This window comes from Aotus nancymaae, unplaced genomic scaffold, assembly GCF_030222135.1.
Source record: "Aotus nancymaae isolate 86718 unplaced genomic scaffold, 86718_ANA_hifiasm-v0.15.2.pri h1tg000002l, whole genome shotgun sequence".
NCBI lineage: Eukaryota > Metazoa > Chordata > Mammalia > Primates > Aotidae > Aotus > Aotus nancymaae.
In genome coordinates, this window is record NW_026988413.1 from 6,233,440 (window position 1) to 6,261,343 (window position 27,904).

The following is a 27,904-nucleotide window of genomic DNA, read 5'->3' on the forward strand; positions in this document are numbered from 1 at the left end:
CTGCTTCCTCCCCTTCTCCTCCTACCGCTTCCTCCTGCCTCCTCGCCCCCCTCCATCCTATCACTAGACAAGAACATGGTGCCCCACAGGGCTGGCTTTCACAGTCTGTCACCTGTGCAGATGACTAGGGCCTCATGTTTGGCTCTGTTTTGCGTTTTAATTGTATTGTTAATAATACTGTGTATAGTTATGGGATACGATGCAATGCTACTACACATGTAGACATTGTGAAGTTATTAAATCAAGCTAATGAACATAGGCATCACCTCACATTCTGACAATTTCTTTGTGATAAGAACATTTAAAATCTACTGTTTTAGCTGTTGGAGATATAACAACACATTATTATTAACTACAGTTGCCATGCTCTGCAGTGGATCACTAGAACCCCACGCTTAGTTTAGTCTCTGTAATGGCCATCTTGAAATGCTTAATAATCATTTTAGCAAAGGGTCCTGCATTTTTGTTTTGCACTGGATGCTGCCAATTTTGTAGCTGGTCCCAGTGCCTGGTCTTACGGGGATGAAAGTGTAGGGCAACCACCCTGACCTGTTCCCTCGCCAGGAGGGCAGAAGTGAAGGTTGGGCTGTGGGGCACAGAGCAGTGATCCGATCCCACCTTGTTCATTCCTGGTGAGTCCCCAGCACCCAGCACAGAGCCTGGCACAGGGATATGATCAGTGTCTGTTTGTGGAAGGAAAAGGAAGGAGAGATAATGAGGGGTGTTAGGGTTAACACGAGCACTGTTTCAGCTGAACACCCCCCAGAAGAAAAGCACTATCCTTGCCCCTCTGCCCCCTTTGCTGTGTGAAATGAGGAAGGGACTGTGCCTTCTTCCCCAGGGACAAGACTCCAAAGTAAACGAACAGCGTATACTTGACCTCAAGTCCTTCCTCATTGGCACGGAGTGAATTATCCCTTAACAAGTGGACTTAAACGGCCAGTATTTGGGTTACTGTGAGCAAAGGCAGCCACGCACTTAGAGAACGGGCACCGTGTATAAGTCCTCCTTCCATGGTCACCCAGCCAGACAGAGAAGCCCCTTTTCCCTCCCACTGCACGGTCACACGGAGACTCTGTTTCACACGTCCTTCCCTTGGCTGCCTTTGAGACTCCCTTCCCAGGTGAGGTCCTCCCAGAAGCTTCTGTGCCTCTCCCTGCCCACAGCCACCTTCCTCGGCCCCCTACACCTCCTCTGTGTGAAGGGACAGTTGCTGCTTCTACTTACTGCGACCTCCCTGAGGACAACTGGGACTTCCTCATCCCTCTGGCCCCAGCACGAACCCTGCCCTCTCCTCTCCAGTATCCAAAATGACTCTAGTGCTCAAATGTCACCATTCTTGTAGGTTTCGTTAAGAAACAAGTTTTTGGCAGGGTGCAGTGGCTCACGCCTATAATCCCAGCACTTTGGGAGGCTCAGATGGGCAGACCACTTGAGACCAGAAGTTCAAGACCAGCTGGTCAACATGGCGAAACCCTATCTCTACTAAAAATACAAAAATTAGCCAGGCATGGTGGTACATGCCTATAGTCCCAGGCACTAGGGAAGCTGAGGCAGGAGAATCACTTGAACCCAGGAGGCAGAGGTAGCAGTGAGCCAAGATCATGCCACCGCACTCTAGCCTGGGCAACAGAGCAACTCCATCTAAAAAAACAGACAAACGGGCCAGACAAGGTGGCTCATGCCTGTAATCCCAGTATTTTGGGAGGCCAAGGAAGGTGGATCACACAAGGTCAAGAGTTGGAGACCAGCCTGGCTAACATGGTGAAACCCTGTGTCTACTAAAAATACAAAAATTAGCCAGGCGTGATAGCACGCACCTGTAATCCCAGCGACTCCAGAGGCTGAGGCAGGAGAATCACTTGAACACGGGAACCAGAGGTTGCAGTGAGTTGATATCAAGCCACTGCACTTCAGGCTGGTGTTGGGGTCCGTGAGATCGGCACGTCTGCTGAGGGTCTCTTGACCAGCAAGAGGGTCCTAATACCTGGAAGAGAGAGCGTGCGGAAGAAAAGAGAGATAGAGAAAAATGGATCTGGAGGTCTGAAACGAGCTGTGCTCAGATCAGCGATTTATTCTTTGTGCACAGATGCTTATATATGTTTTTTCATACAGTGACTGACGTAGGTCCCATTACAAAAGTTTTATCAGGAGGGAACAGAAAATTACAAAGTAAGTATGGGAGGGGGTAGCATACAGGTCAAGCTAAAGATCACTAAACCCAAAACAAACAAAAGATTCTAATCCTATTAAGATTCTTATCCTCTTATCAATGACTACAATTACAGTAAATAACATCAAGGCGAGCGATAATTTGAGGGGTAGCATTTTTCTAGTAACATGTGAGCGATCACGGGATTTAGTGAATGCAGGTAAACAGAATCATAAAACCAGCCCAGAACGGGAACTTCAAGAGACAATAGTCTCGTAAATAGTCACGCAGGCCTCACCCAGACATGCCATTAGCTCAGTGGATCAAGAATAGGCTTCTGCAAACTCAGGCCTCTATCACTTCCTTCTTTTTTCCTCAGCTCGACTGCCCTCAGCGGGGGGAGAATATGTCCGGGCTCTAACTCCGTAACAGCGGAGACACGGAGGGGTCTCTACGCTGATGGAGTGATCCCCATAGGCTGGGAGACAGAGCAAGACTCCATCTCAAACACAAACACACAAACGGAAAAACACAAGTTTTTTCCAAGTCTGCAATTTAAGCACAAATCTGTTGGGAGAGATGACACATTGAATCCACCATCCACTCCAATAACTGAGTGGGAATCAGCGTGAACTGAATCACTTAGTAAATGGAAATAACACAGTGAGGGGAGAAAGGAGAACGAGGGGAAGCTAAAGAGTGGGCTCCACGCCATCCAGGAACCTGGAGCAAGCGAGGGGCTGCCACCAGGCACTGGGAAGGGACAAGTGACGCTTCCCAGACATGGAAGACATTTGTCTATCTGGTTGGAGGAGTGAAAGAAGATGCCCCCAAAATGCAGTTGTCCTCTGCCAAAATAAGACTTTTTTTTTTTTTTTGAGATGGAATCTCTCTGTGTCACCCAGGCTGGAGTGCAGTGGCACGATCTCAGCTCACTGCAACCTCCGCCTCCCAGGTTCAAGCAATTCTCCTGCCTCAGCCTCCTGAGTAGCTGCGATTACAGGTGTCCGCCACCATGCCTGGCTAATTTTTGTATTTTTTGTAGAGATTGGGTTTCACCCTGCTGGCCAGGCTGGTCTCAAACTCCTGACCTCAGGTGATCCACCCGCCTCAGCCTCCCAAAGTGCTGGGATTACAGGTGTGAGCCACCACACTCGGCCCAAAATAAGATTTTGAACACATCCTATAAACACTTACTGTGACGTACCTTCAGGTGTTGGCAGTGGAAAGGGACTGCGGTCTGGAGGTGAAGACCTGCAAGGCTGTGTGGAGGAGGAGGAGCAGAGCAGGATGCTCACAGTGGCACAGAGGCAAGAACCGCTAACTCTGATTGGAAGAATTGGGACAAGCTCCACAGAGGGAGAAACATTCTAAAAATAAGATAATGTGACACGTGCCTGTAATCCCAGCTACTCGGGAGGCTGAGGCAGGAGAATGGCTTGAGCCCAGGAGTTTAAGATCAGCCTGGACAACATAGTGAGACCCCATCTCTACCAAAAAAAAAAAATTAATTAGCAGGGTGTGGTGGTGGCACCTATAGTCCCAGCTACTCAAAAGGCTGAGGTGGGAGGATCGCTTGAGCCCAGGAGGTCAAGGCTGCAGTGAGCCGTGATGGCGCCACCGCATTCCAACGGCAACAGAGCAAGACCCTGTCTCAAAAAAAAGAAAAAGAAAAATGTGGGAGAAAGAGAACAGCACCTGCGAAGGCACAGAGGCTGATTTCAGGAGGTGGATGGCAGCTCAGTGAGCTGCAGAAGGCTGTGTTGGATGAGATTAGGTCAGAAAGAAAGGCTTGAGGCCAGGTGTGGTGGCTCCTGCCTGTAATCCCAGCACTGCAGGAGGCCGAGGTGGGCAGATCACCTGAGGCTCGAAGCTGGAGACCAGCCTGGCCAACATGGAGAAACCTCATCTCTACTAAAAATACAAAAATTAGCCAGGGTGGTCGTGGGCACCTGCAATCCCAGCTATTCCAAAGACAGAGGCAGGAGAATCACCTGAACCCTGGAGGTAGGGTTTGCAGTGAGCCAAGATCATGCCACTGCACTCCAGCCTGGGTGACAGAGCAAGACTCTGTCGAAAGAGAGAGAGAGACAGAAAGGAAGAAAGGTTTCAAATCAAATTGGGAACAAATTAGGAAACCCGTTAATATTATTCTATGACATTTGTACTTACTATTCTATGACAAGACCAGGCACGGTGGCTCACATCTGTAATCCCAATACTTTGGGAGGCCGAGGCAGGAGGATCACTTGAGCCTAGGAGTTTAAGACTAGATTAGGCAACATAGTAAGACCCTGTCTCTATGAAAAAACTTTAAAACTCTCCAGCCTGGGCAACATGCTGAAACCCCATCTCTACTAAAAATACAAAAACTAGCTGAGCATGGTGGTGTGCGCCTATAATCCCAGCTATTTAAGGGGCTGAGGCAGGAGGATCAGGGGTATCACGCCACTGCACTCCAGACTGGGCGACAGAGTGAGACCCCATATCAAAAAAAAAAAAAAAAAAAAAACTAGCCAGGTGCGGTGATGCAAGCCTGTAGTCCCAGCTACTTGGGACTGAGGCTGTGGTGAGAGGATCCATTGAGCTCAGGTGGTCGAGGCTGCAATGAACTGAGATGGGGCCACTATACTCCAGCCTGGGAGGCAAAGCAAGGTCCTGTCTCCGTTAAAAATCAGGGCCAGGTGCAGTGGCTCACGCCTGTAATCTCAGCACTCTGGAAGGCCGAGGCAGGCGGATCACCTAAGGTCGAGAGATCAAGACCAGCCTGATCAACATGGAGAAATCCCATCTCTACTAAAAATACAAAATTAGCCTGGCATGGTGGCACATGCCTTTAATCCGAGCTACTCAGGAGACTGAGGCAGGAAAATTGCTTGAATCCAGGAGGCGGAGTTTGCAGTGAGCTGAGATCTCGCCCCTGCACTCCAGCCTGGGCAACAAAGTGAGGCTCCATCTAATATATATATATAAAGTGATGGCAGAAATAAAAGGTCTCGGCCAAGCATGGTGGCTCACACTTGTGATCCCAGCACTTTGGGAGGCCGAGGCTTGCAGATCATGAGGTCAAGAGATCAAGACCATCCTGGCCAACATGGTGAAACCCTGTCTCTACTAAAAATACAAAAAATTAGCTGGGCGTTGTGGCGCATGCCTGTAATCCCAGCTACTTGGGAGGCTGAGGCAGAGAATTGCTTGAACCTCGGAGGCGGAAGCTGCAGTGAATCAAGATCGCGCCATTGCACTCCAGCCTGAGTGGCAGAGCGAGACTCTGGTCTCAAAAGAAAATAAATAAATAAAATAAGGAGACAAAACAATTGCCATCTGTAGCTCAGATGGCTCTGTGCGTGGCGGAGCTATGAGCTGAAATGAAAGAAGGATCAGACGGACCTGCCCTTCAAGGCGCTGCTGGGACGTGCCTGGGGAGATGCTCAAGAGGCGGCTGGAGACAGCTGTGGAGCCAAGGGCAGGTGCTCTCCACCGCGGGGTAACGACAGGCCTTGCTGATCCTCGAGCGCCTGGAAGGGACGTGGGGAGTCCGGGTGATTCGTCTACGTCTCTGTCTCTGACACAGGGATATAGAAATGTCAGAACTCGTCCCCTCTTCCCAGTGCTCTGCCCAGCTCTGGCAGCTCTGTGACTTTGGCTTTCATCCCGGTTTCAATTATTCGGTCCCATTGTCCCCATAAATGTATTTGTACTTGTCAGAACATGCGTCGCAGTTTTGGCTTGGACAACGCATGCACCTTAGTCATCAGTTGTCCATAACCCGCACGTTCTGTCACTGGTTTGAAGATGCCCTTGAGTCCCACAAAGACACAGACAACCTTGACTGAGTCCAGAGCAAGGCTAGACGCTGCCAGAGGTCCCCACACACTCCCAGTTTTTCTAAGGGCCCTTTTATCTTTCTTTGAGGGGCTCCTAAAAAAAATCCAGAGGCTGTTAGAAAAACCGGCTCAAGAAATGGAAGAAGGAAAGCGCGGACGAAGAAAGACCAGCTTAAGAGAGCTGATCCCAGCTGACCCTCCAGGGATAGCTGGTCTTTCTCAAAGCACCTTCCAGCAGCAGAACATCACATGAGCAAATAGGAGAGGCAGGAAACCTGCCTGAGGAACCCAGTATTGTCACAGCAGCTCTATAAGAAGAGCACGGCTGGTTGGGCATGGTGGCTCATGCCTGTAATCTCAGCACTTTGGGAGGCCTAGGTGGGCAGATCACCTGAGGTCAGGAGTTCAAGAACAGCCTGGCTAACATGGTGAAACCCATCTCTACTAAAAATACAAAAAGTAGCCATGTGTGGCCAGGCACATTGGCTCATGCCTGTAATCTCAGCACTTTGGGAGGCCGAAGCAGGCAGATCATGGGTCAAGAAATCAAGACCACCTCCTGGCCAACATGGTGAAAACCCGTCTCTACTAAAAATACAAAAGTTAGCATAGTGGCACGTGCCTGTAGTCCCAGCTACTCAGGAGGCTGAGGCCAAAGAATTGCTTGAGCCGGAGAGACGGAGGTCTCAGTGAACCGAGATCGCACCACTGCACTCTAGCCTGGCCAGCAGAGTGAGACTCCGTCTTAAATAAATACATAAATAAATAAATAAAATAAAAAGAAGGGCATGGCTAACATCCCGTACTGCAGGTGCTGAAACTGCTCTCTATGTCCTGCCTGAAACTCTGGCTCCCACTCCTTTATAACCCTGAACAATCTTGGGAAGGTTAGGGGGCACAGGGCATTCCCAGATCATCATACATTCGTGATGGCTTCCCTGAGCCAGGGACTGAGGAGATGGGAGTTTTTATGCAAGGCATGGAGGGTGAGGGGTTGTTTATTTTTTTTAAGATTTGAACAACAGCCAGAGGCACTGAATATTTAATTACTACTGCAGGAAGAGGATAATTTTTGAAGCAGAAAATGTTCTTTAGAACCAAGGACTTGAGGCAGCTGAAGGGCTCTCGGACTTGGCCTCTGAAGGAGAAACGTCCTGCTATACGGCTGGTTCCAGCCCGTCCTCCCCACCCAGCATCACCCAGCTTCTAGGATGCATGTGCAGGCCAATCAGCACCCTGTGAGCCACATTATCCTGGTACTTATGGGTAACTAAACAGGATGTGTAGCATTCTTTACATGGGTAAATGTGTTCTGAATTCAAACAACTCAATGTAAAATGAACTTTTGGAATTCAATGCATATTCAAGTTGGGAGCTTAATAATAATAGTAACAGGGCCAGGCGCAGTGGCTCACGCCTGTAATCCCAGTACTTTGGGAGGCTGAGGCGTGTGGATCACAAGGTCAGGAGATTGAGACCATCTTGGCCAACATGGTGAAGCCCCGTCTCACACGTCAGACCATGCCCGGCCAAGACCTTTTATTTCTACCTCTGACATGTGAGATGGGGCTTCACACATCTCTACTAAAATACAAAAAAATAGCCGGGTGTGGTGGCACGTGCCTGTAGTCCCAGCTACTCGGGAGGCTTAAGAAGGATAATCACTTGAACCCGGGAGGCGGAGGTTGCAGTGAGCTGAGATCATGCCACTGCACTCCAGCCTGGATGACAGAGCGAGACTCCATCTCAAAATAATAACAGTAGTCTAATAATAACAGCTGTGAACTTTTCAACGCTTACTCATCGCTGTGCCAAATGCTTAATGACGTGGCTAATTTAATCCCCACAACAGCTCTACGAGACTGATACTGTCATTACATTCATTTTATAGATAGAGGAACCAGGTTTCAAAAGCAAGCAGTGGATCCAGATTCAAATGCAGCAGCCAGACTCAGACAGCATGTCGTTCAGTGGCAGTCACTTGTACTCACCCCGGGAAGAAGCAAAGGGCGTCACTCCCCAAGGCGATTCTGGGTGCTGTCCTCGAGGGGGCACCCTGAGTGGTGACTAAGCAGGGACCTTAAGCCAAATAGCCAAAGGCTCAGGTTCAAATTCTGCCACTCACCAGCTGAGTCTCCTGGGGCAGGTTCCTCATTCTCCCTGAAACCCTATACATCTGTCTGTAAAACAGGGAAAGTAATGTTGACGTCATAGAAATGGCATGAAGATGAAGTCATGTGGACATAAAGCATGCCTGGCACTTAACAAGCACGCGGCAAATGGCAGCCACCCCTGTGTTAGAGGATGACACGTAAGCCCTGGAGGGAGTACTTGGAAAAACGCAAAATCCAAGAAACTGGGAGGGTTTCACCAAAACAGCAGAGATGGATAATGCCTGCTATTTCTTCCCTTGATTCTCAGCATTTTTTTTTTTTTGAGACGGAGTTTCACCCTTGTTGCTCAGGCTGGAGTGAAGTGGTGTGATCTCATTTTACTGCAACCTCTGCCTCCCGGGTTCAAGCAATTCTCCTGCCTCAGCCTCCTGAGTAGCTGGGATTATAGGCACCCACCACCACACCTGGCTAATTTTTGTATTTTAGTAGAGACAGCATTTCACCATGTTGGCCAGGCTGATCTCAAACTCCAGACCTCAGGTGATCCACCTCCACTGGCCTTTCAAAGTGCTGGGGTTACAGGCATGAGCCACCGTGCCCAGCAGATTCTCAGCATTTCATCATGGTATATATATATATATATATATATATATATTTTTTTTTTTTTTTTTGAGATGGAGTCTTGTTCTGTCACCTGGCTGGAGTGCAGTGGTATGATCTTGGCTCACTGCAACCTCCACCTCCCAGGTTCAAGCAGTTCTCCTGCCTCAGTGTCCTGAATAGCTGGGACTACAGGGTGCGTGCCATCACGCCCAGCTAATTTTTGTATTTTTAATAGACAGGGTTTCACCATGTTGGCCAGGATAGTCTCAGTCTCTTGACCTCGTGATCCGCCCCTGTTGGCCTCCCAAAGTGCTAGGGTTATAGGCATGAGCCACCACGCCCAGCCGATTTTCAGCATTTCATCATGGGATATTAACAGGATTTCCCCCAAGCCATATACAGGCAGACACATCACCCAAAGTATTTCCACACAGCCTATAGCAACGGCCCACCTCATAGTAATTCAGTGATATTTATAGTCCTCACTGGGATCACCTACTGTTGACAAGAGGAAAACAATGCAAGTGGCTGGGTGTGTTGGCTCACGCCTGTAATTCCAGCACTTTGGGAGGCCAAGGCAGGCGGATCGCTTGAGCCCAGGAGTTCAAAGCAGCCTGGGCAATGGCAGCTAGACCTCGTCTCTACCAGAAATTAAATAAAATATTAGCCAGGCACGGTGGCATGAGCTTGTAGTCTTTGCTACTTAGGAAGCTGATGCAGAAGGATCATGTGAGTCCAGCAGGTCAAGGCTGTGCTGAGCTGTGATAGCGCCACTGCACTCCAGCCTGGGTGACAAAGCAAGACCCTGTCCCACCAACTCCCCTCGCCCCAAAAAAAGAGATTGCCCAAGATCAAAAGGCTGGTCAGCAACACAGTAGGAATTTAGACAGGTCCCTCTGATCCCACACTGCATAATGTAACACATTTAGCAGACATAAATAAGTTAAACTGCTGTTCCTCATCAGGGATGCTTTTGCATTTTTCCCAGATCGGCGTTTTGGCTCTGTGTCCTCATCCGAGTCTCAGGTTGAACTGTAATTCCCAGTGTTGGGGAGGAACCTGATGGGAGGTGCTTACATCACTGGGGCAGACTTACCCCTTGCCGTCATCATAGTGAGTGAGTTCTCAAGAGATCTGGTTGGATAAAAGTGTGTAGCACGTCTGCCTTCTCTCTCCTGCTGGGCACGTGAAGACGTGCTTGCTTCCCCTTTGTCTTTGACCATAATTATGTCTCCTGAGGCCTCCCAAGCCTATGGTACCATGAGCCAATTAAACCTGTTTTCTTCGTAAATTACCCCATCTCAGGCAGTTTTCTACAGCAATGTAAGAACGGACTCATACAGGCATTAATAACCCAAGTGTTCAATCCCACTGTAGTGATTCAGAGTCAGATGTCATCACTCCAAGGCAAGACAAGTTCAGAGCCAGGGACACCAGCTGAAGACACGGGGCAGGAGCTGGACCTAGGGCACCAATCTTCACATGCTGCATTGCACACTCCTATTTTTAAAAAGTTGGATTGTACTATCACATGGAAACTAAAAAAAAATTTTTTTAACTTTTTAAAGTTTTAATTGCATTATATATGTGAGGTTTGTTCTTGCCAAGCTTAAAGAGAAGAAACTGAGGCCAACACAAGAAGATCCAATATGAAGGAATTTATTCAGGCTCCTGGGCAAGGTTCTGCGGTCCGACAGGAGGGGGAGGAGCCGGAGAAGTCGCACGGACTCCTCTCAGACGTGGGGTTTTATAGGGAGTGAAGGAGCTCGATTGGTTTTGGGAGAGCAGGACTACTATTGGGTAAGGTTACAAGCCTTTGTTTGTATACAGGACTTGGCTGCTATTCGTTAGAATTACTTGGCTGCTATTGGCTAGAAAGACTCGGCTGCTATTGACTAGAATCACAAGACCCAGCTTGCATACTGGGTTCTTTAAGGGAAAGCCAGGCTGTGCGAGAAAGGGAGAAGGAAACATGCCCGAGGTTGTCCGAGCTTTTGGGGGAAAAAAGGGAGTGGGGGTGTGCGTCCGAGCTCCTGGCGAGGCAATCGGCCTTACAATATATACATATATGTATGCATAGGCCATATATACACATATAGTTACATGTATATGCTACTGCACTAATATGGTTTTAAAATATACATAAATGGACCAGGCATGGTGGCTCATGCCTGTAATCCCAGCACTTTGGGAGACCTAGACAGGCAGATCACCTGAGGTCAGGAGTTTGAGACCAGTCTGGTCAACATGGTGAAACCCCATCTCTACTAAAAAATACAAAAATTAGCCAGGCATAATGGCGCGTGCCTGTAATCCCTGCTACTTAGGAGGCTGAGGCAGGGGAATCTCTTGAACCTGGGAAGCAGAGGTTGTAGTCAGCAAAGATCACTCCACTGTACTCCAGACTTAGTGACAGAGCGAGACTCTGTCTCAAAATAAATAAATAAACAAACAAACAAATAAATGACAAAATGTAAAAGACTGAAACAAATATTACTTTAAATTCTCATTCCATTGCCTATATTAATGAAACAAAAAAAATTGTTTTGTGCTTGATTATGCTTCACTGTTTCATAAGATCTTTACTTGCCAAGGTGGCACAGTGATTTGAAGGCTGGTATCAACTTCAGTTACTTCTGCACTTGCTTTCATCACTGAACTTTGCTGGCAGCGCTAGAAAAGATACTTCACAAAAGTGGAGGAATGAATGGCTCATCCCTGAATACCAAGACTCTTGGAAGTGCCTTTCGGTGAAGTGCCCAGCGAACTCATGCATAGATTTTCAAGGTCGTTTCCTAACTCATCACAAACCTTTGTAAAGATCACACAACTTAAGACAATACAATATACGTAAAAGGTAGGCCCCTGACCAGTGTGAGGTGCCGAAAGCAACCCATCCTTTGTCACTTTCCATCAGTGGCACATGGCCAAGGGGGAGCACCTGTGTCCGTCTGTCAGTTAGGAATCAGCGAAGCTTTGTTTCATTTCTGTTTATTTAAAAAATAGATGCAAGCATTATTCTTGGTTTTTTGTTTTTTTATTTTTTTGAGATGGAGTCTCAAGCTGTCACCCAGGCTAGGGTACAGTGGCGCAATCTAGGCTTACTGCAACCTCCACCTCCTGGATCTGAGCGATTCTCCTGCCTCAGCCTCCTGACTAGGGCACCACCATGCCTGGCTAGCTCTTTGTATTTTTAGTAGAGACGGGGTTTTACCATGTTGGCCAGGCTGGTCTCAAATTCCTGACCTCAAATGATCTGCCAGCCTCAGCCTCCCAAAGTGCTGGGATTACAGATGTGAGCCACCATGCCCTTCCACAAGAATTATTCTTTGTTTTACCTGCAACCTCTGTGAATTGTTTACATAAACCCCACTTTGGAGACCAGTGCTTCGGGGGCAGGAAGACGCCAAGCACTGGTCAGGTTGTCAAGCCCCATGTGACCCAGGCTCAGGCAAGAACCAAGCACACTGCAGGGCCAGGGTCCCCTGAGAAGGGGCCGCTCTGTGGGCTGCTGAACCTCAGCCCCAACCACAGTACCCAAAGCCCCCGGAGTAAGGATGACAAAACAAATTCCTCATAACAAATACATAAATCCTTTCGCACCTACAGGGTGAAGGGAATCCTGATTGTTCTTTCTCTTTACTTTTACTCAGGAATTAAGCAGACTGCACTTAAAGGCTACAATTTTTGTATCTGCAGTTGGACAGGGCTATTTATAGGCAGGGACTTGTGAAAAATAAGTCACGGAGCAAAATCATTCTGAAGTTTCTTGTTCTGCATCAATTTCAAAATATGGGAGCTTCAGCCAATCACATAGTCTCCCTAGATCTCAGCTACCTCATTTGTAACATGAAGGGGTTGAGGCTGGGTAAGGTGGCTCACGCCTGTAATCCCAGCATTTTGGGAGGCTGAGGCGAGTAGATCACGAGGTCAAGAGATTGAGACCATCTGGCCAACATGGTGAAACCCCATCTCTACTAAAAATATAAAAAGTAGCTGGGCATGGTGGTATGTGCCTGTAGTCCCAGGTACTTGGGAGGCTGAGGCAGGAGAATCGCTTGAACCCAGGAGGTGGAGGTTACAGTGAGCCAAGATCGTGCCACTGCACTCCAGCCTGGTGATGGAGTGAGATTCTGTCTAAAAAAAAAACAAAAACAAAAAGAAGCTGACATGGTGACTCACACCTGTAATCCCAGTACTTTGGGAGGCTGAGGCAGGTGGATCACCTAAGGTCAGGAGTTTAAGACCATCCTGACCAACATGGAGAAACCCCATCTCTACTAAAAATACAAAAAATTAGCCAGACATAGTGGCACATGCCTGAAGTCCCAGCTACTCAGGAGGCTGAGGCAGGAGAATCCACCCAGGAGGCAGAGGTTGTGGTGAGCCGAGATCGAGCCATTGCACCCCAGCCTGGGCAACAAGAGTGAAACACTGTCTCAAAAAAAAAAAAAGAAGAAGAAGGGGTCGCACTAGATTCTACTTAAAAATCCTTTAATTCTATGGGCTGGGCGTGGTGACTCACATCTGTAATCCCAGCACTGGGAGGATGAGGCAGGAGGATCGCTTGAGCCCAGGAGTTCAAACAAGTCGAGGCTGAGCAGAAAGCAAGACCTCGTCTCTATAAAAATTTTTTTTTTAATTTGCCAGATATGGTGGCACATGCCTGTAGTCCCAGCCACTCAGGAGGCTGAGGTGAGAGGATCACTTGGGACCAGAAGTTCGAGGTTACCGTGAGCCATAATTGTGCCACAGCACTGTAGCCTCAGCATCAGAGTGAGACCCAGCCTTAAATAATAATAATAATAATAAATCCTTTAATTCTATTAAGTGAAAAGGAGGTGAATACTAATCCACCTCTAGAAACTTAGTGTTATTCATAAATTTTATTTGTGCTTTCTAATTCTGTATTTAAAATAAAAAAAACAAAAAACAGTCTGGGCACCATGGCTCATGCCTGTAACCCCAGCCTTTGGAAAGCCAAGGCAAGAGGATCGCTTGAACCCAGGAGTTCAAGACTAGCCTGGACAACACAGTGAGACCGAAAAATAAACACGATACCATCTCTACCAAAAAATAAATATAATAACAATTAAAATAAAGTAAAGGAAAAATATTTAATACTTTTCTACAACCCTTTATCCATACCCTTTGGTAGTTTGCATTTCAGAATTCAGAATGGTTTGAACTTCAGAAAGGAAACACGGTGCGTATCCAGACCTTTACATAACGTCAGCAAGGTCTGCAGTGGCACCTTATAATCAATCATGCTCAGACTTTTGCAGTGAAACGCATGGGTTTTCACACTAAGTAGGATAAAGACTAAAATAGTCTCGTATCAGTTCAAGCCAAGTTTTGCAGCCAAAAAGTTTGCCGCATGCTGAGCAAAAACTTTCTCTTTTGGACTTCAGAATTTCTGCAAGGGATGTGTGTCCTTACACGTGCTAAACCCTAGGTAATAAAATTTCATGGTATATATCCATCTAATATCAGTAAGTTCTAAATATTTCACAACTGCTGGGCACAGTGGTTCATGCCTATAATCCCAGCACTTTGGGAAACTGAGGTGCGCGGATCACGAGGTCAGGAGATTGAGACCATCCTGGTGAATGTGGTGAAACCCTGTCTCTACTAAAAATATGAAAAAGTAACCGGGCGTGGTGGCACCCACCTGTAGTCCTAGCTACTCGGGAGGCTGAGGCAGGAGAATCGCTTGAACCCGGGAGGCAGAGGTTGCAGTGAGTTGAGATCGTACCACTGCACTCCAGCCTGGGCGACAGAGCAATACTCCATCTCAATCAATCAATCACAACCTACAGTAATTATATTATTATTGCTAATATAAAGGCAAAAATTCACTGAAATGGAATTGCCTCATACCTATTGCAAGCCCTTCCAGTAATTAACTATCATTATGGAAGAAAAGTGGGATTGGTCTGATTAAGTGTGTCCCTTACAAAACCAACATTTGAGGCCAGGCATGGTGGCTCATTCCTGTAATCCCAGCACTTGGATCACCTGAGGTCAGGAGTTTGAGACTAGTGTGGCCAACATGGTGAAACCCTGTCTCTACCAAAAATTACAAAACTTAGCTGCACGTGGTAGCACACACCTGTAGTCCCAGCTACTGGAAAGGCTGAGGTGGGAGAATCACTTTGAACCAAGAGGTGGAAGTTGCAATGAGCCAAGATCACACCACTGCACTCCAGCGAGGGCAACAGAGCAAGACTCTTTCTCAAAAAAAAAAAAAAAAAAAAAAAAAAAAAAAAAAAAAAATCTGAGATTTTTGAATGTGGTTTTTTGGACATTTTAGAAATTAAAATTAAGTGGACAGGACTGTAATTTCTGGTTACAGCCCTTCTCCTCTTTTTCTAAATGTAAGCAGTGCATTTGCATGTTGGCATTAACTCTTCCCCTCTGCCATCTCAATAACTAGACTTCGCCAACATCTGACATTCTAGAAGCTTCCAGCATGCAGCTAAAGCAGAAATGCCACCAGCAATGCACCACGTTGACATGAAGTACGGAGATCTTACTCTGAGGGAGAAAAAACAACCTGGAGAAAATGTGGACAAAGATCTTCAAGAAGTATCTTTTTTTTTTTTTGAGACTGGGTTTCACTCTTGTTGCCCAGGCAGGAGTGCAATTGCATGATATCAGTTCACTGCAATCTCCGCCTCCCGAGTTCAAGCAATTCTCCTGCCTCAGCCTCCCGAGTAGCTGGGATTATAGGAGCCCACCACCACGCCCAGCTAATTTTTGTATTTTTAGTAAAGATGGGGTTTCACCATGTTGGCCAGGCTGGTCTCGAACCTTGACCTCAGGCGTTCTTCCTGCCTCCACCTCCCAAAGTGCCAGGATTGCAGTTGTCAGTCACCATGGCCGGCCTCAAGAAGTATCTTACTTATCTGCTTCTCCTGAAAGAGACCTCCCACAGTTTCTGGTTTCATCACTGCCTGTAAATAGTGAATAAGAAATTGTAATTCTTTGCTCAAATGATTTTTTCCACCAGGAATGTGTTTGCTTGCACATGCAGAGCCTTTCAGCTAACTTTCAGATATCAATTGTAATGAGGGAGAAATCATTTATTTTAACTGACCATTTATTATAATGATTTATACTCTGAAATATTAAAAAGCAGTAAAATAAACCAGGTTAATTTTTAACTTCTTTTATTGCATTTTTCTCGGCTTACCTTCAAGTGAAAGTCCTAATGATTTTTAAAATGTCACTCCACTAGAAGAAAATCAGCTGAGTAACCCTGAAAATTGAGATACAGAACTATCAAGAGACCAAGCACTCACTCTACTTCATGATGTCCTGACATCATATGTACAATGATATGTACCCCAAGACATTTAATGCTTTAAAAAGAATTTTTTGGCCAGGCGCGGTGGCTCACGCCTGTAATCCCAGCACTTTGGGAGGCCAAGGCAGGCGGATCACAAGGTCAAGAGATCGAGACCATCCTGGCGAACATGGTAAAACTCCGTCTCTACTAAAAATACAAAAATTAGCTGGGCGTGGTGGTGTGCGCCTGTAGTCCCAGGTACTCAGGAGGCTGAGGCAGGAGAATTGCTTGATCCTGGGAGGCAGAGTTTGCAGGGAGCCAAGATCACACCTCTGCACTTCAGCCTGGTGCCTGGTGACAGAGCGAGACAGAGTGTCACTATGCTGCCCATATTTGTCTTGAACTCCTGGCCTCAAGTAATCCTTCCGTCTCAACCTCCCAAGTATTAATAGCTGAGATTACAAGTGTGAGCCACCATGCTTAGCTAAAAAAATGGTTTTTTTTTTTTTTTTTTGAGACAGAATCTCACTCTGTCACCCAGGCTGGAGTGCAGTGGCATGATCTCAGCTCACTGCAAACTCTGCCTCCAGGGTTCAAGTGATTCTTCTGTCTCAGCCTCCCTAGTAGGTGGGATTACAGGTGCCCACCACCACACCTGGCTAATTTTTGTATTTTTAGTACAAATGGGGTTTCACCATGTTAGCCAGACTGGCCTCAAACTCCTGACATTAAGTGATCTGCCCTCCTCGGCCTCCCAAATTGCTGGTATTACAGTCATGAACTAATGCACCCAGCTACTCAGGAGGCTGAGGCAAGAGAATTGCTTGAACCTGGGAGGCGGAGGTTGCAGTGAGCTGGGATCATGCTACTGCACTCCGGCCTGGACAACAAGAGCAAAATTACATCTCTAAAAATAAAAATAGAAACTTTAACAAATGAAAAAAAATGATACCTTAAGGTCCTCTCCTCCTTTCTCCGCCATCATGGTGTGTGCTTTACTCCGTTTCTCGCCGAGTCTTCTCACAAGACTTTCAGGATTAAGTGATTCCTGGCCAAAAAACAAAAGCAAAATCGTCCCATTCCCCAGTGGATTCAGACGAAAGCTGGTAATAAAATCAGTACAACTCCAAAAGGAGACGTTGGAGAAGAACCAAGCTGGGTCTATAAGAAATTACACATGCGATGGCACACATATTTATGCTGTCTGAAGGTCACAATCGTGTTAACAAATCAAGCTGAAAAATGTCACCACTATGTGGAGAAGTTTGAACGGAGTTTCTACTCTGGATCTGTTATGAAGGCATTAGTTGGTACAACCCACAGTGCTTCCATTATTCATGTTAAAAAAAAAAAAAGAAGGCTTTGGTTGGCTGGGTTCAGTAATAAATATGTGAGACTTTTCACTTCTTAAAAAAAAAAAAGGACACCTTAAAATTGAAGAAAACTTTGGAGTATATATTCCTGCGGGATGCTACGAGTTTACAACAATGCCCTACGCTCCAGTGTGCTCAGAAGTAAAGAATGAGCCAGCATTCCCCTGGGCAAGCTCTGGATGAGCTTTTGCCCTAGTGGGGCTTTGAAAGGACTGTCACGCACCTTTTGTACCTATTTCCAGATTTTAGATAATTTTTTAAATCATCTCCCCACCTTGTGAACAGTAAAAAAGATTCTTTTTTATCATGAAGACTGACAGCCTTATGTTTGGTTCATTACACAGTTACAGCAAGAGTGTTATATTAACTTGTCTAGTGCAAGCCCAAAAATATCTGTGGGTTGAGAGTCATTATTGTGTTGTTTAATTTGACTTACAAATTGCTTGGGTCCAGGCTCAGTGGTTCACGCCTGTAATCCTAACACTTTGGGAGGCCAAGGCAGGAGGATCACTTGAGCCCAGCAGCTCAAGACCAGCCTGGGCAACATGGCAAAACCCCATCTCTACAAAAAATAGTCTGTAGTCCCCAGCTACTTGGGGGAGTGATGCAGGAGGATGGGGTGAGCACAGCAGCAATCAGGACTGGAATGTAGACTCTGGAGAAGAAGAAGATAGTAAGAAAAATTATCCAAAGTTGAAAGCAAGGTGAAAAGATAAGCAACAAGCAACACAGCTCCTCAGTGACATACGAGGACAAAGGCCCGCCCGCGAGGGATTATCTAGGAATGTACTTTGCTCAGCCATCAGGAGCTTGCTGTGTTTGAGAGAGAGAGTCTCACTTTATCACCCAGGCTGGAGTGTAGCCGTGTGATCTCGGCTCACTGCAACCACCACCTCCTGGATTCAACCGATGCTCATGCCTCAGCCTCCTGAGTAGCTGGGATTACAGGCATGCACCACCGCGCCTGGTTAATTTTTGTATTTTTAGTAGAGATAGAGTTTCACCATGTTGACCAGGCTGGTCTCGAACTCCTGACCTCAAGTCATCCACCCTTCTCAGCCTCCAAAAGTGCTGGGATTACAGGTGTGAGCCACCATGCCCAGTCCACTAGGTACTATTGATTAGAGTTCCCAGACCTAGATAAATAGCCTGTTAACTTACAGATTTTTGTCTGGTAGAAATGCAGGCTGGGCGCAGAAGGTCAAGGTGCAGTGAGCCCTGCTCACGCCACTGCGCTCCAGCCTGGGTGACAGAGTGAGACCCCATCTCAAAATCAATCAATCAATAATAAATGTTTGGGAGACCCTCCATCTGCGTGCCTGAAACTTGAGGATCACTCCAGTTTTAGGATAAAACATTTTCCAGTGAGCAGTAGTTGTGGCCTACGGTGCACATGTACATACAACGAACTTGCAGGGGGTTCTAGAAGGCCTTGGCTTGGAACGCTCAATGACTTATTGAAAACTCCAGAGTTTCTAAACTGCTGCAGCCTCTCCCTAAGATCTTTCCTCTCTCCATTAGGAGGTTCAGTAGGTATGTGTCTGTGGATGTCCAGAGGGCACCTCGAGTTCAAGCATGTACAAACAGAGGTTATTATCTTTGCCAACGAACTAGATCTCTCTGGGGAAATCATCACTATTCACATGGTCCAAAGCCAGAAACCCAAACCATGCACACACTCTACTCAAGTGTAATTTTCAGAAGGATAAAATCATGATTTTTGTTTTTTAGGAGCAACCCTATTAACTGAAAACTCATGATTTTTGAGTAAATATAAAATGAACACTTGGCAGGGCGTGGTGGCTCACACCTGTAATCCCAGCATTTTGGGAAGTTGAGGAGGGCTGATCACTTGAGTGCAGGAGTTCAAGACCAGCCTGGCCAATGTGGTGAAACCCTATCTCTACCCAAAATATAAAAATTAGCTGGGTGTGATGGCGCACACCTGTAATCCCAGCTACTCAGGAGGCTGAGGTAGGAGAATTGCTTGGACCCTGGGGGCGGGGAGGCTGCAGTGAGCTGAGATCACATCACTGCACTCCAGCCTGGGTGACAAAGTGAGACTCCATCTCAAAAAACAAAAAAGAGCAGAGAAGTCCGCAACCCTGGCAACTGCTCACACACTGAGGTTCAGATGAAGGCAATATGGAAGAAGTGAGTCCACGAATAATTCAAATATAGGTAGTGTTTTTTAAGCCCTGTAAACCAATTCACTAGGATTCTGTAGAAGGAAGCTTGGCGAGGGCTCCATGGGAGTATTTTATAAAATTGTGTAATACATTTATGTTTCCACGTTTCTTAGCTTGTAAGAGGATTTCTGAATCCAGAGCCTTTTCCCTCCTAGTTCATCTATAGCCTGCATCTCAAGTCATGAATGAGTTCCAAATGAGTCCTAAAGAACCACATCACAAAGCAAACGTTACAACTGCCACCATGCATGGCACTTCTACTGCAAGACCTAGATAAAAAGGATAAATTACTAAATAAAATTTTTTTTCTTTATTTTTTAACTTTTTTTTTTTAAGACGGGGTTTCACCATGTTGGTCAGGCTGGTCTTGAACGCCCAACCTCAGGTGATCTGCCCACCTTGGCCTCCAAAGTGCTTGGATTACAAGTGTGAGCCACCACGCCCGGCCTTTTTTTTTTTTTTTGAGACAGAGTCTCACTCCATCGCCAGGCGCCAGGCTGGAGTGCAGTGGCTCAATCTTGGCTCACTGCAACCTCTGCCTCCCGGGTTCAATCAATTCTCCTGCCTCAGCCTCCTGAGTAGCTGGGACTACAGGCGCACGCCACCACACCCAGCTAAGTTTTGTATTTTTAGTAAAGATGAGGTTTCACCATGTTGGCCAGGATGGTCTTGATCTCTTGACCTCGTGATCTGCCCACCTTGGCCTCCCAAAGTGCTGGGATTACAGGCGTGAGCCACCACGCCCGGCCAATAAATTTTTAAAGGTCTTGGAGAGCTATGGAAATGAGGACCTAAATGGACTAAAATTCCAAGGAAGGGGACTTGGGGGAGCTGGTGGCAATGGCGCCAGCAGAGTTTTTGTGTTTTGTTTTGTTTTGTTTCGTTTGAGCAGGTTCTCACTCTGTTGCCCAGGCTGGAGTGCTGTGGTGTAATCCCATCTCACTCCAGCCTCAACTACCCAGGCTCAAGTGATCCTCCCACCTCAGCCTTCTGAGTAACTGACCACAGGCACATGCCACCATGCCCAGCTAATTTTTTTTTTTTTTTTGAGATGGAATCTTATTCTGTCACTAGGCTGGAGTGCAGTGGCACAATCTCAACTCACTGCAACCTCTGCCTCCTGGATCCAAGCGATTCTCTTGCCTCAGCCTCCTGAGCAGCTGGGACTACAGGCACTCACTACCATGCCCAGCTAATTTTTTGTATTTTTAGTAGAGACGAGATTTCACCATGTTGGCCAGGATGGTCTCGATCTCCTGACCTCATGATCCACCAGCCTTGACCTCCCAAAGTGCTAGGATTACAGGTGGGAGACACTGCACCCGGCCCCCAGCTAATTTTTTTTTTTTTTTTTTGAGACAGAGTCTCGGTCTGTCGTGCAGGCTGGAGTGCAATGGCGCAATCTCAACTCACTGCAACCTTCGCCTCTCAGGTTCAAGCAATTCTGCCTCAGTCTCCCGCATAACTGGGGTTACAGGCATGCGCCACCATGCCCAGCTAATTTGTGTGTGTGTGTGTGTTTTAGTAGAGACAAGGTTTCACCATGTTAGTCAGGCTGGTTTCGAACTCCCAGTGCCCAGTGATCCACTCACCTCAGCCTCCCAAAGTGCTGGGGTTGCAGACATGAGCCACCGTGCCCAGCCACCCAGCTAATTTTTGTATTTTTTGTAGAGATGAGTTCTCACTATGCTGCCCAGGCTGGTCTCCAGCTCCTGAACTCAACCAATCCACTCACCTCAAACTCCCAAAATGCTGGGATTACAGGCGTGAGCCACCGTGCCCAGCCCCAGGCAGAGTTTTTGTATGTCCAAATCCCCACATAAAAACCAACAGAGCAACTTATACAGTGAAACCAAAACTTCTTGGGAAAATTTACAATAACATAGTAAAGAACAGAGTAGAAGTCACGCTGGAACGACAAAGGCTGTCACAGTAGTTGACATCTGTAGTTCCAGCTCTTTGGGAGTCTAAGGTAAGAGGACCACTTGAGCCCAGGAGTTCAAGACCAGCCTGAGCAACATAGTGAGACCCTGTCTCTACAAAAAATAGATTTTAAAAAAATTAGCTGGACATGGCTGGGCGCGGTGGCTTATTTCTGTAATTTCAGCACTTTGGGAGGCTGGTCATCTGAGGGCAGATCACCTGGGGTCGAGAGTTTGAGACCAGCCTGGCCAAAATGGTGAAACCCCGTTTCTACTAAAAATACAAAAATTAGCTGGGTGTGGTGGTGGGCGCCTGTAGTCCCAGCTACTCAGGAGGCTGAGGCAGGAGAATCGCTTGAACCCAGGAGGCAGAGGTTGCAGTGAGCCAAAATCGTGCCGTTGCATTCCAGCTGAGTGACAACAGCAAGACTCCACCTCAAAAAAAAAAAAAAAGAAAAAAAGCCAGGCATGGGAGGCTGAGGTGGGTAGATCATGAGGTCAGGAGTTCAAGACCAGCCTGGCCAAAATGGTGAAACCCAGTCTGTAGTAAAAATACAAACAAAACAAAACAAAAAATAGCTGGGCATGGTGCCGGGCGCCTGTAATCCCAGCTACTCAGGAGGCTGAGGCAGAGAATTACTTGAACCGAGAGGCAGAGGTTGCAGTGAGCCCAGATCGCCCAACTGCGCTCCAGCCTGGGCGACAGAGTGAGACTCCATCTCAAAGAAAAAAAAAATTAGCTGCACACAATAGGACATGCCTATAATCCTAGCTCCGTGGGAGGCTGAGGTGGGAGGATCACTTGAGCCCAGGTGTTTGAGACCATCTTGGGCAACACAGGGAGACTGTCTCTATTAAAAATAAAAATTTTGGCTGGGCGCGGAGGCTCATGCCTGTAATTTCAGCACTCTGGAAGGCCGACGCGGGTGGATCACTTGAGGCCAGGAGTTCGAGACCAGCCTGGCCAACATGGCAAAACCTCATCTCTACTAAAAACACAAAAAATTAGCCGGGCGTGGTGGTGCGTGCTCCTGTAGTCCCAGCTACTCAGGAGGCTGAGGCAGGAGCATCACTTAAAACCAGGAGGTGGAGATTGCAGTGAGCTGAAATCGCACAATTGCACTCCATCTGGGCAATAAAGCAAGACTCCATCTCCATCTCAAAAAAAAAGTATTATTGTTATATCAACTGTGTTGTGTTTAGTTATGGACTATTTTAATTCCAGGAGTAAGTTCAGGCTGTTCTAATTCCATCATTCCTTTGAAAATCAAAATTCTCTCTGTAGAAGAAATAAGATACAAATGCAATATAAAAGAGGTTAAGGAAAAACGCTACAGTCCAGAATTTGTATTTTAAATATTAATATGAGCTCATGAGGTATTTTCATCTTTGAAAATATAATTTTGAGTTCTAGTCAATAAAAAGTCAAGAAACAATGAACAACCCGGTAGGAAAAAGCATGCTCCTTCTTAGATCACAGTCTTGCAGACCATTTCATGGAAATAAATCAGAGCAAGGCCAGGCGCAGGGGCTCACACGTATCATCTCAGCATTTTGGGAGCCCAGGATAAGAGGATTGCTTGAAGCCAGAAGTTTGAGACCACCCTGGCCAACACAGTGAGACCCTATCTCATTTTATAAATAAATAAATGAGAGCATCTTTGAGAAATGGCTAGTTTCAGATCTGGGGCAGGAAATGTACAAGATAAGTTTGGAACATCTTGACATACCAGAAAGCAAGGACACTATCAAAGACCACTAAGGTTATGGCAAAAGGACCCAAAGACGCCCATGCTGGCCAGAGACCGGAACATTTGAGTTTCAGGAAAAATAAGAATTGCAATGAATTAAAACCCAACAAGTAGGCCTGGCATGGTGGCTCATACCTGTAATCCCAGTACTTTGGAAAGCCGAGGCAGGAGGCGTACTGGAGTCCAGGAGTTTGACATCACAATGAACTATAATCCTGCCACTGCACTCCAGCCGGGGAAACAGAGCGAGACCCTGTCTCCAAAAACAAGCAACAACCAACAACTATACTTAAATAAATAAATTCACAATAATGTATGTTTTTATTTATTTATTTATTTGGAGACAGAGTCTCACTCTGTCACCCAGTCTGGAATTCAGTGGTATGATCTTGGCTCACTGCAACCTCCACCTCACAGGTTCAAGCAGGTCTCCTGTTTCAGCCTCCCAAGTAGATGGAATTACAGGCACAAGCCACCACGCCTGGCTAATTTTTGTATTTTAGCAGAGACAGGGTTTCACCATGTTGGTCACTGCACTCCAGCCCGGGTGACAGAGCCAGATTCTGTCTCAAAAAAATAATAATAATAAATAAATTATTTCGGTTTATAGATTTAATCATTAGAACATCACCATTTTGCAACCTCTAATGAACTAATAGATCTAGACACTGGGTCTCAGTAGCTGCTAACATGAAAGAAGAGAGAAAAACAGATATTGTATGTGACCTGATGAAACCACAAAATACCACTTCAAAGGGATTTGTTCTGCCAAAGGGATCCCACCTCAGTCAGATCAAGCCTCCGGATCCAGGAACAAGTGCTCCTGAGGCTGAAATCTCAGACGTTGCTGGTGTAAGTGTAAGTCAGCATAGGCACTTTGGAAAACTGTTTGATAGTAATGACTAAATGTTAACATATGCCTACTCTGTGACCCAGCAGTTCCAATCCAAAGTATATATCCAAGATTAGGGAAACACACGTGCCTCAAAAGACATGTATGGAAATGTTCATAGCGAAAGAACAAATAAGACCTAGTGTTAGCACAACAGGATGACTATAGTCAATAGTAATTTAATTGTACATTTTAAAATAACTAAAAGAGTATAATTGGATTGTTTCTAACACAAAGGAGAAACCGTTGAGGGGTGGAAAGCCCATTTTCCATGACGTGATTATTATGCATTGCATGCCTGTATGCAGCTCATGTCTGTAATCCCAGCACTTTGGGAGGCCAAGGAGGGCATTTCACTTGAGGTCAGGAGTTTGAGACCAGCCTGGCCAACATGGTGAAACCCTGTTTCTACTAAAAATACAAAAATTAGCAGGGCTTGGTGGCAGGCACCTGTAGTCCCAACTACTCGAGAGGCTGAGGCATGAGAATTGCTTGAACCCAAGAGGCAGAGGTTGCAGTAAGCTGAGATCACATCACTGCACTCTAGCCTGGGTAACAAAGTGAGACTCTGGCTTAAACCAACAAACGAAACACCATATCATGTGCCCCATAAGTATAATATATATATCTACTATGTACCTACAAAAATTAAAATTCAAAGATCAAAAAAAATTGTTTTAACCCTCAAACATCTTCATAGTGGCTTTATTATAAAAACCCAAAGCTGGAAATAACTCAAATGTGTATTCACAGTAAAATGGGTAGATAAATAATGGCATAGTCATTTAATGAAACACTACATAACAATTAAAAATGACTGCTACGGCCAGTCACCGTGATTCATGCCTATAATCCCAGCACGTTGGGAGGCCAAGGCGGGCAGATCACCAGAGGTCAGGAGTTCGAGACCAGCCTGACCATGATAGAGAAACCCCCATCTCTACTAAAATTACAAAATTAGTGGGCTTGGCGGCACATGCCTGCAATCCCAGCTACTCATGAAGCTGAGTCAGGAGAGTCGCTTGAACCCAGGAGGCGGAGGTTGCCGTGATCCGAGATCGTGCTGTTGCACTCCAGCTTGGGCAACAAGAGCAAAACTCCATCTCAAAAAAAAAAAAAAATGATGGCTACATACAACAAGATGAATCTTACAGATATGATGTTGAGCAAAAGACACAGACACAAAAAGTAGGAATTGTCTGGTTCCGTTTATCTGAAGTCTAAGAATAGATAGGCAATGCTAATACGTGGTTACAGAATTCTGAATTGCTCTTAGCTCTGGGTGGGGAGAGTGGATGTTGACTGGGAAGAAAATAAGAGAATATTCTCGGGTGCTGGAAATATATATATATATATATATATACACACACATATATGTATTTTTTTGAGATGGAGTCTTGTTCTGTCGCCCATGCTGGAGTGCAGTGGCACAATCTCAGTTCACTGCAACCTCTACCTCCCGGGTTCAAGTGATTCTCTTGTCTCAGCCTCCCCAGTAGCTGGGATTACAGGTATGTACCATCACACCTGGATATTTTTGTACTTTTTTTAGTAGAGACAAGCTTTCACCATATTGGCCAGGCTGGTCTCGAACTCATGACTTCAGGTGATTCGCTCACCTTGGCCTCCCAAAGTGTTGGAATTACAGGCATGAGCCACTGTGCCCAGCCGGAAAAATTCTATATCTTGTTTTGGATGGTGATTTCCTCACTGTACACATATATAAAAATTCATCGAACCAAAGCTACTGAATGCATGGTCTATTCCCTAAAAAAGTGTAAATAAAAAAGAATGAAGTTACATATAAACTCCTGTAATTTCCAGTCCTTAGTTACCATTCTAATGTACCCTGTATATACATCACACCTGTAATCCCAGCACTTTGAGAAGCTAAGGCAGGTGGATCACGACGTCAGGAGTTCCAGACCAGCCTGGCTAACGTGGTGAAACCCCATCTTGACTAAAAATAGAAAAAAATAGCCCAGTGTGGTGGTGGATGCCTGTAATCCTGGCTACTCAGGAGGCTGAGGCAGGAGAATGGCTTGAACCCAGGAGGTGCAGGTTACAGTGAGCTGAAACTGTGCCATTGCACTCCAGCCTGGGCAACAGAGCCAGACTCTTTCTCAAGAACAACAATAAAAAACAAGAGTCTGCAGTTCCGTCCCCAAATGTGTTAGGTATAACGATTCCATAGCTACCAAACAGCAGTTTCTCCGCTCCTTCTGGAATCCCCGCCTGGTTCGGTCCACCTGCCTTCACTCCCACCTTCACCATGTCCGTCAGGATGAGCCAGAAGTCCTGCAAAATGTCCACTCTGGCCCCTGGGCCTTCAGCAGCCGCTCCTACACAAGTGGCCCAGTGCCTGCATCAGCTACTCGAGCTTCTCATGAGTGGGCAGCAGCAGCTTCCAGGGTGACCTGGGCGGAGGTTATGGTAGGGCCAGTGGCATGGGAAGCATTACTGACTTCACAGTCAACCAGAGCCTGAGTCAACCAGAGCTGAGACCCCTTAACATGGGGGTGGACCCCAACATCCAGGCCGTGTGCATCCAGGAGAAGGAGCAGATCAAGATTTCAACAACAAGTTTGCCTCCTTCATCAACAAGGTGCGGTTCCTGCAGCAGCAGAACAAGATGCTGGCGACCACGTGGAGCCTCCTGCAGCCGCAGAAGACGGCTCGGAGCAACATGGACAACACGTTCGAGAGCTCCATCGACAGCAACCTTAGGCGGCGGCGGAGACTCTGGGCCAGGAGAAGCTGCAGCTGGAGGCGGAGCTTGGCAACATGCAGGCGCTGGTGGAGGGCTTCAAGAACAAGTATGAGGATGAGCTCAACAAGCTTGCAGAGATGGAGAACGAATCTGTCCTCATCAAGAAGAATGTGGATGAAGCTTACATGAACAAGGTAGAGCTGGAGTCTAGATCAACTTCCTCAGGCAGCTGTATGAAGAGGAGACCGGGAGCTGCAGTCCAGATCTCAGACACGTCTGTGGTGCTGTCCATGGACAACAGCCGCTCCCCAGACATGGACAGCACCATCGCTGAGGTCACGGCACAGTAGAGATCGGCAGCCGCAGCCCAGCTGAGGCTGAGAGCACGTACCAGATCAAGTATGAGGAGCTACAGACACTGGGTGGGAAGCACGGGGATGACCTGCGGTGTACAAAGACTGAGATCTCTGAGATGAACTGGAACATCAGCTGGCTCCAGGCTGAGATTGAGGGCCTCAAAGGCCAGAGGGCTTCCCCAGAGGCTGCCATCGCAGATGCCGAGCAGCGTGGGGAGCTGGTCGTTAAGGATGCCAACGCCAAACTGTCCAAGCTGGGGGCTGCCCTGCAGCAGGCCAGGCAGGACAGGGCGAGGCAGCTGTGTGAGTACCAGGAGCTGATGAACGTCAAGCTGGCCCTGGACGTTGAGATCGCCACCTACAGGAAGCTGCTGGAGGGCGAGGAGAGCCGGCTGGAGTCTGGGATGCAGAACATGAGTATCCACACGAAGATCACCAGTGGCTATGCAGGTGGTCTGAGCTTGGCCTATGGGGGCCTCACAAGCCCTGGCCTCAGCTACGGCCTGGGTTCCAGTCTTGGCTCTGGCACAGGCTTCAGCTCCTTCAGCCACACCAGCTCCACCAGGGCCATGGATGTGAAGAAGATCAAGACCTGTGATAGGAAGCTGGCGTCCAAGTCCTCTGAGGTCCTGCCCAAGTGAACAGCTGCAGCAGCCCCCCCACAGCCCGCCCCTCACAGCCTGCCACTCCAGCAGCTGCTCCAGAGCCCGGGAGGGAGGCCACT

General features: G+C 46.9%; 1 pseudogene; it reads left to right on the forward strand.

Annotated features, from left to right (window-relative positions):
- The first annotated feature begins 17,455 nt into the window (after positions 1-17,455).
- Positions 17,456-27,821, forward strand: LOC105711322 (keratin, type II cytoskeletal 8-like; annotated as a pseudogene).
- Positions 27,822-27,904: the final 83 nt, after the last annotated feature.